General features: G+C 30.0%; 1 protein-coding gene across 1 annotated transcript in view; it reads right to left on the reverse strand.

The window, feature by feature from the left end:
• Positions 1-11,667, reverse strand: part of LOC123300552 (lachesin-like) — a 260,969-nt gene extending 249,302 nt beyond the window's left edge. Inside the window, exon 1 of the mRNA XM_044883137.1 lies at positions 11,589-11,667. The gene's annotated coding sequence lies outside the window, so the exon portion shown is untranslated. The remainder of the gene's footprint in view (positions 1-11,588) is intronic.
• Positions 11,668-12,574: the final 907 nt, after the last annotated feature.

A 12,574-nucleotide genomic window follows, 5' to 3' on the forward strand; every position in this document is an offset into this window, starting at 1 on the left:
CCATGTTCAAGAAAAATAATTTATGATTTCTAATTAAATATTTTCTCTCACAGTAAAATTTTCATCAAAAACGTTTTAAATACTCTTTTCTATACAGAACAACATGATGTTATGGATGGAGCAGCAACGAAGAAGCAAATGGGTCGAGAGTGACGGGGCGCGAACAGGCAGAGCGGTACGGTACATATATATGATACGATATAGAACGTGCACATCACAACATTTGAACGTTAAAAGTCCTTATAAACAGTCGTAACTTTTACGACATCCGGCAGATGTCAAACCCATAAAGTTCTGATGATACATACAACAACATACATAATATATTAAGTATTTACTAACAATATTCGTTGGTTCCTGTGATTTCATGAAAGAGTGAGTGGATATCATCCCTCAAACTTTTACAGGATGCCCTACGATGGATTGAGACTTAGCAATTAACATGAATAGCAAATGGAAAAATCATTTTATGTGATAGGAGACAAAAAGGATGATCGGATGACCGATACTCAGAAAGTGACAATAGGGGGATGGGAATAAAGTGTTTTTATCAATTCAGATGAAAAAGTCTCACTTGTTTTATGTGAATGTTTTAAAAAATCTGACTAGCATGCAAGACATGAGCTTTCTAATTCAACAAAGAAGAAAATACCCACTAGTGACTTCATACGTGGCTGTCTCCATAGAGATTGCATATAAAACTTTGTTTTGCAAAAAGGAGATGGGAATCCTTTGAAAGCAATCTTTGGAAGCTTATAACTTCTTCGTTTTTTAATCAATTTTAATTTCACTTGCAAATTTTGTCATGATATCTAGTCTATTTTGACATTTTTGTGGGTAATATGGCCGATTCGACATCAGTATTATTCCCTATTTCGGAAGTATCGTTCAATGAACACATCACTTAATTGAGCGTTAGACAAAAACTTGGTTTGTTATTCGATAAATTTCCCAGAACAACGACAAAAAATTAAGATAATTATAGCCCAAAAATTACGAAAATCGGAATTACCTTAGTTTATTGCCTGTCTATTTTAACAGACGATGTTGTCAGTTCAAAAGATTTATCCCCGTGAAGGAGTTGCCTAAATTTTTATTGTTGCAAATCATTCGCAATTAAATCGGTCTATTCGTAATTAAATTTAACCAGCTGTGTTGTTTACGTCAAGTTAAAGGTCGTTTAGACAATCGAGAACCGTACGAAATTTCCCGAAGAATAAAGTTCTTATTTACTTTATGCTCTTTTCTGTCTACAGTTCGAATAAATTAGTCTTGTGTCATTCTGTAAGGGATATATATGTGTTTTCAACATTGAGATGACACAAGGCATCATAGAATATTATGAGAATATGAACGGGGTAACGAACAACCTATCTTTTATTATATAGCCAAGAATTTATATTATATATATTACAAAACAAACTCCCCGTACTCCCCTAAAACATAACAACATATATACACTTTAAGTATCATATTATATATTTACCTATTAGTATATCCACAAATGGTATGAGTCAAAAGGGATTGAAGATGAGACAGTTTTGGAAAGGAAAAGCCTGTATCGAGAGTATAAAGTAGTCCTATGTATTGTAGGTACGTATACATTTGTGTGATCTCTGGGAAATGAAAAGTAGAAGAACAATTTCAAACTCTGATGACACAGAAAATAACTTTGAATATATTATGTATATATAATTGATAATTATGACTATAGTTGAGTTTTTATAAACGTTTTAGTTTCAAAGCTTGATAGACATTATTTTAGTCGAGTATAAATGAAATATATCTTTAGAATATTTATTTAATCCTTCTAGCTACAGTATATTAACTATTTTAAGACATTTCAGTGGCGTTTTTTTTACATGACCCGAGATGAATGCTTTTTTGTTTTTCCAGGCGCCTTTATTTTTAAATTGGCCTCTTTTGACATAAATCTGTTATCGTATATTAGATTTAGATTTTAGACCATGCTCTTCTGAAAGAAGTGAAAATACCAAAATATGACGAACAAGTTCTGTCGGCTTGTGTCTTCATCTTGTTAGAGTGATAATTGTCACAGCTTTATGCAACGCTTTTGGGTGGGAAGAGAGAAGATAAAATTCCCTAAAGGATTTTTGCTCAAATTGAAATGTTTTCGAAGCTTGAACGATTTTTTTCGTATTAATTATAAGCAAGACCAACTTCCAATGGAAAGAGCCAACTTATGTTATGTATAACATTTACATTTAAAAAAATTGAAAATTCTTCAAATGAATTTTCGAAGATTTACTATACTTCTCCACTTTATTAGCGATTATTTACATTAGAGAAGTATAGAAAAATATTCATTCAAACTCAATAATTTCAATTTTAATTTTTGTCAAAGGTTTATGTATTTTTTGATTAATTCTACAACCTATTTTAAGTTACAATCAAAGAAAAAATATCTATCGTTCAAGATCGTTGCATTAGTTTCGAGTCATCGAGTCCATCGACTTTAAACAACAAGTTGTTATTTATAAGGATTTATCAATTCTTGTCGTTCATAGAAACGACCTGCTTTGGCTCCAATTACCCCGCATTCTTACTGATTATTTTGCAAACAAAAATGGAATTTTTTGTAGAAATATTTAACTACACTTAAAAATTAATAAGAAAAAAATATGGCTATATGGTCATACATATTCTTTCTACAAGTCCCAATACAATTTTATTAAAATTGTAAATTATTGATTTTATATAATTATTTTTTTCGAATGTCAGTGACATGGAAAACAACATCTCGTTACGGATATGGGTAAAACCACTTCGTGTAATGCGACTTTCACCACTCTAAATAAGAGAAATATTTGAAACAAACGACACTGGTTAAAAACAAAAGCACATTAAAATATATTATAATTACGTTCATAAAATTTGCGAAATAAAATAGCCTTCGGGTTAATTTTATCACACGTGTTATGAGAAAGATGAAAAACAGTTTTTAGTACCTGCGTTTATTTCTATATAAAATTGAAAAGCAGATGGTTTTCCACTTCATAAAACTTTGAATGTCATCAACACACACAAAACAAATGCATTCAAAATATCACATTTTCACATTGAAATGTGAAAATGGTTTTTTCTCCATAGTAAAATGTGATAAATTTATTATTTTCTAAATATGATAAAGATTAAGTTGTGAAAATTTCGGTTGATATTTAAAAGATTTCGGTGCTTTATTTTAAGGTTCTCTTTATGTTTTTCTTTCAAAATAATTCAATAATGTTTTCCCGCATAAAATCTTTTCATTCATTTTGGTATAAATATTATAATGGAATATTATTAAAGGGTATTTAAAAGCTTTATGAAAATCTTGGAAAAAAAAGATTTCTAAATGAAAAATAAAATTTTCTGTTAGTGTGACATTTCACGTCAATCACAGTCTAAGCCTCGCACAGTCTAAAAAAATTAAGAAATTTGAGTGTTGTATTATTGGTAATGTATCCATATTTCTTTCCGAAATATTTCTATTATCTCAGAAAATAACTCATAAGATTCGAGCTAAACTTCAAAGAGTTCAGCAAATGATATTTCTTCTAACATAGCTACGAACAAAATAAAATACTGTACAAATATTTCGAGTATTTCTGCTGCGAGTACGCTGTTAGCGAAATCACCAACTGACAGACGCTTCTAGTATACATTCAGTTAATTTTCGCTGGAGCCAATTCTTCTGTTTACATCGAAGGTTGATCCAACACCAACTCATAAAGCTTTGGAAAATGATCTCCCAAATTTTCACAAAATATTTTTTTCTCTGCGGTTTTAGGCTCAGTAAACCGGCTTGAATTTGAAAAGAAACTGATTATCACTGATTATCACATTCAACTTATTAGATCCATAATATATTAGGTAGACCTTTCAAACGTTTTTTTTTATTATTTCTCATTTAATCAGAATATAAATTCGAAATAAATTTGGTCTAAAATTTTATTGAAATTTCTTTTTTCTTTAGGTAAAAATTAAATTAATTAGGTTATATAAATAGATAATTATAAAAAACTCTTTCAGACTATTTGAAACCTAACCAAAATTATTTTACCTTTGAAATGACCTTCATTTCTGTACAACCCCTACACGTTTAAACTAATCCCTACGCGTTCCTTTGTCCTCTCGCCTCTGTTACTTCTCACCATTTTAAATATATATTTTATAAATTTTATGTAGTTTCAGGTGTGATGTATTACAATTTCTATATGTTTTATTGTGTGTGTGTGTGTGTGTGTGTAAGGAATTTTCCAAATGGAAAATACATTTGGAAAAACTATGTATATGTATTATGATTTGCGTGTGTGGTTACATTTGTGGGTTCAAATTTTGTTTTAACACAAAAACATACATAAAAATGTTAAAATAAGTGAACGTATACAATATTTGTCGCATTTGTCATACATTCACTAGTGAAAGCATAGATGTTTACAGAATGTAAATGATTTAAATATATTAGATTTTCTTTTGGAGTATACACAGGATTAATAATCTGAATAAAGGGTGCTCATAGATTTCAAATTCGGGACCCCTCTTTCTGGTGCCCCCCGATCAGTGATAATTATTCCGTAAGTGATCAAAATATTTAAGGCATGTTAGTTATCTGGGCGTTTGAAATGTGTAAGTTGTTGTAACTAGTTGTCTCGGCCAAGGAGCGCTAAAAACCTTCTCAGTCTATCTTAAAAGTAAACTGCCGAACGCCCTTAAAGGAGCTGGCGTATCGAATAAATACAATTCTTGCATGGGTCATATTCCGGAAAATTGTGAAGCTGACAAACTTGCTAGAAATAGCACAATGCTGCCGCATAAAAGCATAAATAGACATCCAAAAGTTCCATTTGCGAACTGCAAGTTGCTTCTCAAGGAAGATATCTTTAACGTTCTTGTGGCACTACAAAATAGACATGGTCTGATATTGTCTCAGTACAATCGAAGGGGTGTCAAAGATCTTATATCACTTTCAAGGGTATCTATTAGTAAAATGGATACGGCTTCTACAGGATAGTGGCTAGGTAGCGCGCACGCTGGATACCTGGGCTTGACAGTGTATCTTCCTTCTCCCTGCCCAGCTCTTGCCGCAAGCAGAAAGACTCACTTGAGCCAGCATTTTATGACCATCTCCCTAACCTCAAGTCCGTTGACGTCAAAGCACTCCTGGTGTTATTAAACAGCTCCAAATGGTTCATGGAGTAGTGGCCGGTTTCATGGGGTAATGGTCCCTTTTTCGGTATCACAATGGACCATATGGCCTAAGTGTGTCTCACCCTCGATCACCACTCTAATTTTATCTAACTTAACCTAACGAGTTGATTTGAATTGCTGCAAACACCCCATATAAATAGTATATGCTATATACAATGTTTTCCCGTACATAATAAATGGTTTTGTTTGTACCAATGAATTATATTTATGGTTTGTCAGCCACATACATACACCAACACCTGTGACTCCAATGAATGAATGAATGGTGGAGGTGGATGAAACTATGGAACTATATGGAACTAGATTGTGCGGGCTTGTGTTAATTTGTTTGTATACAAACAAATAATAATACACGTAAACATTACCTACCTACATAGATCTACCTACATAGATGTGAGACAAAGATGAAATATATTAAAAACACTAGTTTGACGAGTGTACTTCATATAGGATCAACAGTTGTACCTTGATTCTATTGTACATTCGATCAAGCTTTAGTTCACTAATCAAGCAAAAGGGAAGCAATCGAGAGAGTGGTGGTTCGTGTGCTTTTATTTTTAAGTACGATTAAATAAGAAATGAGCATTTATGGGATTTTAATACTAAGAAAGAATCTATCTAGCGATAGAAAAAGAACTATAGTCTGCAACGCCCATAGATACATATAAAAAGTTCAACACAATGTATAATAAAGTTGGTATCTTTTGCCTTCATATTCAATGAAAAAAGCAACTGGCTTGTTTAAAGTATGGTTTTTTTGTGGCGCTTCTTAGGGTTTAAATCGAATAATACAACAAGTAAAAACTTTTACTTGAGTTGTTAAATTATTAAAAAGTAGATTTTTGAGTATTTTGTTATGCTCTATTTCAGTATTAAATAGATTAAAACAACGTCCTTTCTCAATAAATCTTACAATTACTTCTACCTTCGTCATAGGCTCGCATACTATTGAGTAAATAAGCATTTGATCCCGATAGATGATCTTAACCGATGGATACTTAAAGAACAGAATGGATATAATGCATAAAGGGTATATCCCATGTTACTGACCTAGAATGGACTGTAAAATTTCATGCCAAAGAGTCCATTATATTACTATGACCTTATACCATAGACAATAAAAACATGGTTTTTAATAATAACTGCTTAGTATTTCGAAATTCTCAGTACAAACTCTAGAAATAATAGTGCTTTTTAGATGAGGCTATTTTCATGCTTTATTTTAAAAAAAATTATGATTTCAGGTACAACACTCTCCCATGTCAAGCATCAACATATGGCCACACACCTACAACAACATATTTATATTAAAACCAATATGGAAAATTTGTTATTTAGTAAAAATAGTTTTACTAAATAAAATATTTTATTAATTAAATTTGTTTTAATACTCGTATTGAGGTCTATATGTTAATATTCTAATCAATGAATGGCATATTAAGGCTGTTCTATACAAATTTTTTTATTGCCGTGAAATCATTCTTTGATTGGTGTGAAATATTATAATTTTTTTAAGATTCCTCTTAACTATTCAATGGTGAAAAAAAATTTATTAAGAAAAATAGTTTTCCAGATAAGAATGGTTAAAGTTTCAAGCACAGCGATTATATCTATTACTTTATCGATTTTGAATTTAGATCTGTTATAGGTGTTCATATTCATAAAAAACCTCTTTGATGGCTTATATGACTATTTTATGTCAAAAATGACATATATCTAATGGCTATAAGAATCCTTGACAATCTTCGTAAGCTCGTAAGCATCATTGACTTTTTGTCGTCATGGACAATTTTGTGGATATTTACGTATAAAAATTGCATAATCATGTTTTGATTCAATTTTCCATATTCCGTCATAAAATACTATTATTTAATATATAGATGCTTTTTTTGTAATTAAAAATATTTCAAATATTTGTAATCAGTCGATGCCATTAAAATATGGTGTAGAAATTATAAATTATAATAATGCATTCAGGATTATACCAATGGACAAACAAATTGAATCAGCCAAATAAAAATTAATATGAAGCTTAATAGAAAGGAAAGCAAAGAAAATGGATTACAGTATTGTTAAAATGGAGATACCTTCATTAAAATCGGTAACATTGACTCCTTTTACCAAAGATTTTTAAAAGAAAATGTTGTCCAAAATTATCGATACGTTCTCACGGAATTATTTTGTTCATTTAAACGTTCGGTAGTGACACATTTGGATACTTATCCTTTGGGTTGAGTCTCGGATAGAACTGAAAAATAAATCTGAATTTGCTTCAATGAGAAAATATTTTGGAAAACATGGAAAACATATAAAAAAAAACTTGTTTTTCAATTTTCAAATCACCATATCACGGTTTAATTCTCCCAATCATCACTGTCATGCTAAAAACTTTTTTAATTATTTAGTATTCCAGTCTTATTACCTTCCAGTGTATTTTAATTTTCAATCAAAAATATTAATTTTCTGTTTATTTAAAAATTTTAATTTTTACAATTACGATTGTTATTAATTGCAAATATTTTTTGATATGTTTATCGTTTTTAAATCGAAATTTTTTATTACATTTTTTTATAATAAAATTACATCAAAAAATTCATTTAAATTACATAATTTTTTTTAGTATTTCCCAAATACATTTTCAAACTAAAATTCCTAGAAAATGTTACTTGATTATAACAGGATCCCAAAAGCTACTAAATCGATTGAAAATATGTATTTTAGATTATTATTTGAGGCTGGCAATAAAAATTCATTTATCCAAACCCACTACAGAGTATAAGAAAAATGTGTCTAGCTTTGTTAACCTACAAAATTTCTTTCTTTCAAAATTCTCTAGGGGGTAGAAGACTTTCCCAAATACAATTTACAAAAGGGTCATAGATAGATATTATTGTTATCTATGTAAAGTCAGTCCTAAAACTGTTCACAACAGTTTTTTTTTTTTTTTCAAATAAATTAGGATAAAAATCTTTCATTATATAATAAACATTTTTTTTTTGTGTTTAGACATACTCTTCAAAAAAATGTAAAGCAAGACATGAGGGACATGACGCTTAGAGATTATCAATAACTTTCTTAATGAGTAAAAGAATGATATTTATATCGAAACGATTATAAGAATCAAATTTCTAGTGGCAATCACTCTGAATTCTTACAAACGGGAATTAATATTCAGTATCACATTAGCAAAGTATATTTGTTATCCCCCTTAAACTTTTTCAAATATCTATCCAAAAAATTGGAAGCCAACCCACAGCTCCCTATGTCTAATAGCTTTCGAGATATTATTTTTGAAATATTAACATGATTTTCAGAAATGTTAAAATTTGGAGTTTTGCTTATGTTAAACCGTTACAGGTGGATCAAAAGTTTAACTGTAAAAATATTTCTTATAAAAAAATAAACAACTTTTGTATCATCAAAGGAAACATCATTGTTTTCTCGTGAGGAGGCAGTTTGGTGCCAAACTTTGGTGTCCATTAACTCTAAAAGAATGAAAATATGGTAGCTCAGCTAGCGAAAACTATTAAAAAAAAGTCTTTTAAAAAACCATTTTTTGTATGTTATTTGGACCCCTTAGGGGATTCAAACGATGTTCCACATTCCCCTAAAGGGTGCAAAGAACATACCAAAAAAGCACATCGCGTTTTGCGATTTTAAAGTAGAATAAGACTGGCTTATAATAAATAAATGACTTATTTTACTTGAAAATGAATGCGAATGGACAATCATTTTCTCGGTTTCTTGCATTCGGGTAAATGACTTCTGAGATAGCAATATATTTCAAGAAACTAAGATTGATCCAAAATAAAAACGACTTGAGGAATAAAAAAAACATTAACATATTAAACGAAAAATTATTTTAATTTTCAGGATGAATGCAGTAGATTTCTTTCATTTAATAAAAACAAAAAAACACCCTAAACTAAAATTGCCTTAGCAACACCGTTGGTTGGTACTGCACACAATAAAATTTATAATAAACTTACAACAAAATATTGTAAATTATTTCTTCTTATTTCTTTTTTATCATATAATAGAAAAACTAGTTGTAAAGTATATGACTCGCGTTCGGGGAGATAGCTGATGATCATATACATAGCGATAGTACGTACAAAAGATGAGGAACGCTCACGCTAATACTCTATCCTCCTAGTCGATCACCAAGGAAAACTAACTAGAGAGAATATAGTAACAGTTGTAGGAGTAAACTTAAAGAAAGAATAAATTTAATATCATTTACGAAGAAAAAATGAAACAAAAGTTTCAAGAATAGTTTTATGTGCTTGAGAATAACAAACTTGACATTCTAATCATTTTTACCTATTGCTTTAATGGTTTCAAAATCAAGTCATTTAAATTTGAATGGTTTTTGAAACGATCTTGAGAATTGGGTAAATATATCTGGATTATGTATATGAAACTGACCACCTTTTTTTAAGAATGCCATTCAAGCAAATTTGCCTATATACTTTGGGTCAATTGTTTCAGAAGAACATTTCATAAAACGCTGGTTAGTAAAAGTAGATATCCGGGTTGTCGAAAATAGATCTAGCGATTTTACTTAAGAACATTAAACAAAAAATTTGTATAAAAAAACTAGAAAAGCTATCACAATTATAAAAGACTGGGATAGCAAAAATGGCACAGCACATTAAAATATAAAATGAAGTAGGTATCTTTTGTCTTTTCAATCAAGAGAAAAATCAACAAGCAAGAGTATAACAAGCACGTCGTGGCACTGACATCTAAGCGTTAAAATCCCATAGATTCCAAATCTAGAAATTAGAAAGTTTTCAAATGAGCTATCACGGTTCTTCATATGATGATTTTTGAAGTAGAAATTTCTTTTGATACGCTGAACACTTTTTGGGTGAACAAACATCATGGAACCCGCGTCAACGTCACCGTCACCTTCGTCGCGTGTGTTTGAAATTGAACTCCTGCTAAACGGATAAATCAATCTTGATGAATTTTTTAATGTATGTTCAAGTGGATGCAAGGATGGCTTAGATTCACAATTTGGTACACTACAAAATTTTTTTATGGAATAAATGGTGGAAACGCAGATAAATAATATACTACATTACATTTGGCTATGCAAATGCATTTATTTGCGCTCCCACCATATCTATCTATAATTGAGAATAGTTAGACCCCAAAAATTGCACCGCATGTTTTTTTTTTTGTTTTTTCTGTTAAACAATTTTCCTTTCGTATTTTTGTTGAGTATATTTTTAAAATAAATTACGTTGTACAAGTAACTTCTTTCAACCTTCTTAAACCTTATATGTATACACTCGCTATATGCTGTAGTACAACAATGCCAACTCTATATAGTTTTCTAGACACAACGGAACAATTTAATGTTATATCAATGTTTACAACGATTACTCTCTAGTTGAAGTTATCTTTAGCAAAGCGTTTCGTTCTTCTTCACTACAACAGCAACGTATGATATTAGTTCGTAGCACTATATACTATACTGCTACAAAGTTATATATATATTTGTGTGCTACGCTAACGTTCAGTTAAAATACACAATGGGGACCAATATTCAATTGAATGGATATTATTAATATCTTTACTATTATTGCTCGGTATTTTGCAAGCGTTTTACTACTCATATAGTATATATACTTTTTCTTTCTTATAGTTTTATATATCGGTCATTTATTTCGATTATATGTTTGAAGTTTTTCTTAAATTTTCATAAAAATGAGCCTCGTTGCAAATATTAAATGTCTTTAAATATTATATTATTGTCTTATAATAAAAATACGTTCTATTTTTATATAGTTATTAGGATGCTGTAGCATGAAGTTGTAGCCTTTTCAGAAAAACAGGATCGAATCTTTAACAGTTTAATCGACGGCACTCCAAGCTCCTTATTACGGTTATTGACACGTTCCTATTAACTTTATCGTATGAATTTAACAATCATTGAAATTTTTCAATTCAATTCTCGAAAAAATGATTAGCCTTACAGTAGTAAGTGATTTTCCACAATTTACGCGAATTTCACTACTTTTGTTCACAACTATTAGAATATAACATTTTGTCACCATAAAAGTCATAACTGGCAAGCGTTAAAATGTATGAGTGTATGCAATTTTCAGAAATACAGTCCTGGAACAGCAAAACACAACAATATTTTACTAATAAACCTTTAATGACCTTTTAAGTTGATGTTATTGTGCCATTTAGACCTAACCTAATAATTTTTATGTTTTTTTTTTTCTTTGCATGGTTAATTTATTTTCTGTCACCAATGTAAAACTAAATAATACAATGTACAATACAAAAGGTCTATACGATAAAATTATGATACTAATTAACAAAAGACATCTCTAGTTATAATATTTTAATAAACTTACCACCGTGTATAAAACCTCCCCATGCAAATGATTTGACGATTTATGATGACAGTTATTATACTATTTTTGTTATAGCGTTGAATATCTGGAAAAATATAAAATATGATTATGCAGTTAATTAACCAAATCTATTAGGATACTATTTATAATAGGTCTATTTTTTCTAGAAAGGAAGAGGAAGTGTTTATACTTCGCAACTTGAGTGTATTATTTAGATTCAATTTTTCCTTTAAGCTTAAACGTGAGTCTTAAAATTCGAAGAATTGTGTTAGCATTCTGTATACAAAAACTTCATAAACGCATTGACGCTGAAATTAACTACACAAATTCTTGGAGGCCCAACAATTGTCATGCAGTGAAAATGTCTAAATAATCCATATTCAAAAATCAGGAAAAATTATTAGTAGACTTACAGCAAAATTAATAATTAGCCTTATTTTTGTTTTTTCCTCTTTTGATTTTTATAGAATAAAAACAGTTTAAGTCCGCGAGCAAATTACGTATCCCAAACGGCCAGGAATTCAAATTTACGATTTGGATCATCACTAGAAAAAAACTACTTATCTCAAACGCTCAAAATCAAACAGCAATCTACAACAATCAGTTACAACAATCAGCTACAACAATCAGCTTTAGTTAGTCAGCTACAACAATCGACCACTGACGGCTTTCCTACAGGTACCAACACCAAGTTGTACAGGAGGTTCTTGGGCAAACAAATTCACCACTAAGTAACCAGTCTACGCCTGGAAGCTTCTCAAGTGTTAATAATTATTAGACTTCTTACTACTTTATTACTACTAATTTCGAGTATTGAAGACAAAGAAAGTTTGGCATGCAAATTCTGAGAGGAAATAAAGTTAATAAAGTACGTATCTACTTTATCGCAGAAAATTTTGCAGTAATAGAAAACGAACAAAAAAAGTAATTAGTGTTTTTTTATGTATTTTATAAATAAATAAAATATTTCTAATAAATATTCGGTA

This window comes from Chrysoperla carnea, chromosome 5, assembly GCF_905475395.1.
Source record: "Chrysoperla carnea chromosome 5, inChrCarn1.1, whole genome shotgun sequence".
Lineage (NCBI taxonomy): Eukaryota > Metazoa > Arthropoda > Insecta > Neuroptera > Chrysopidae > Chrysoperla > Chrysoperla carnea.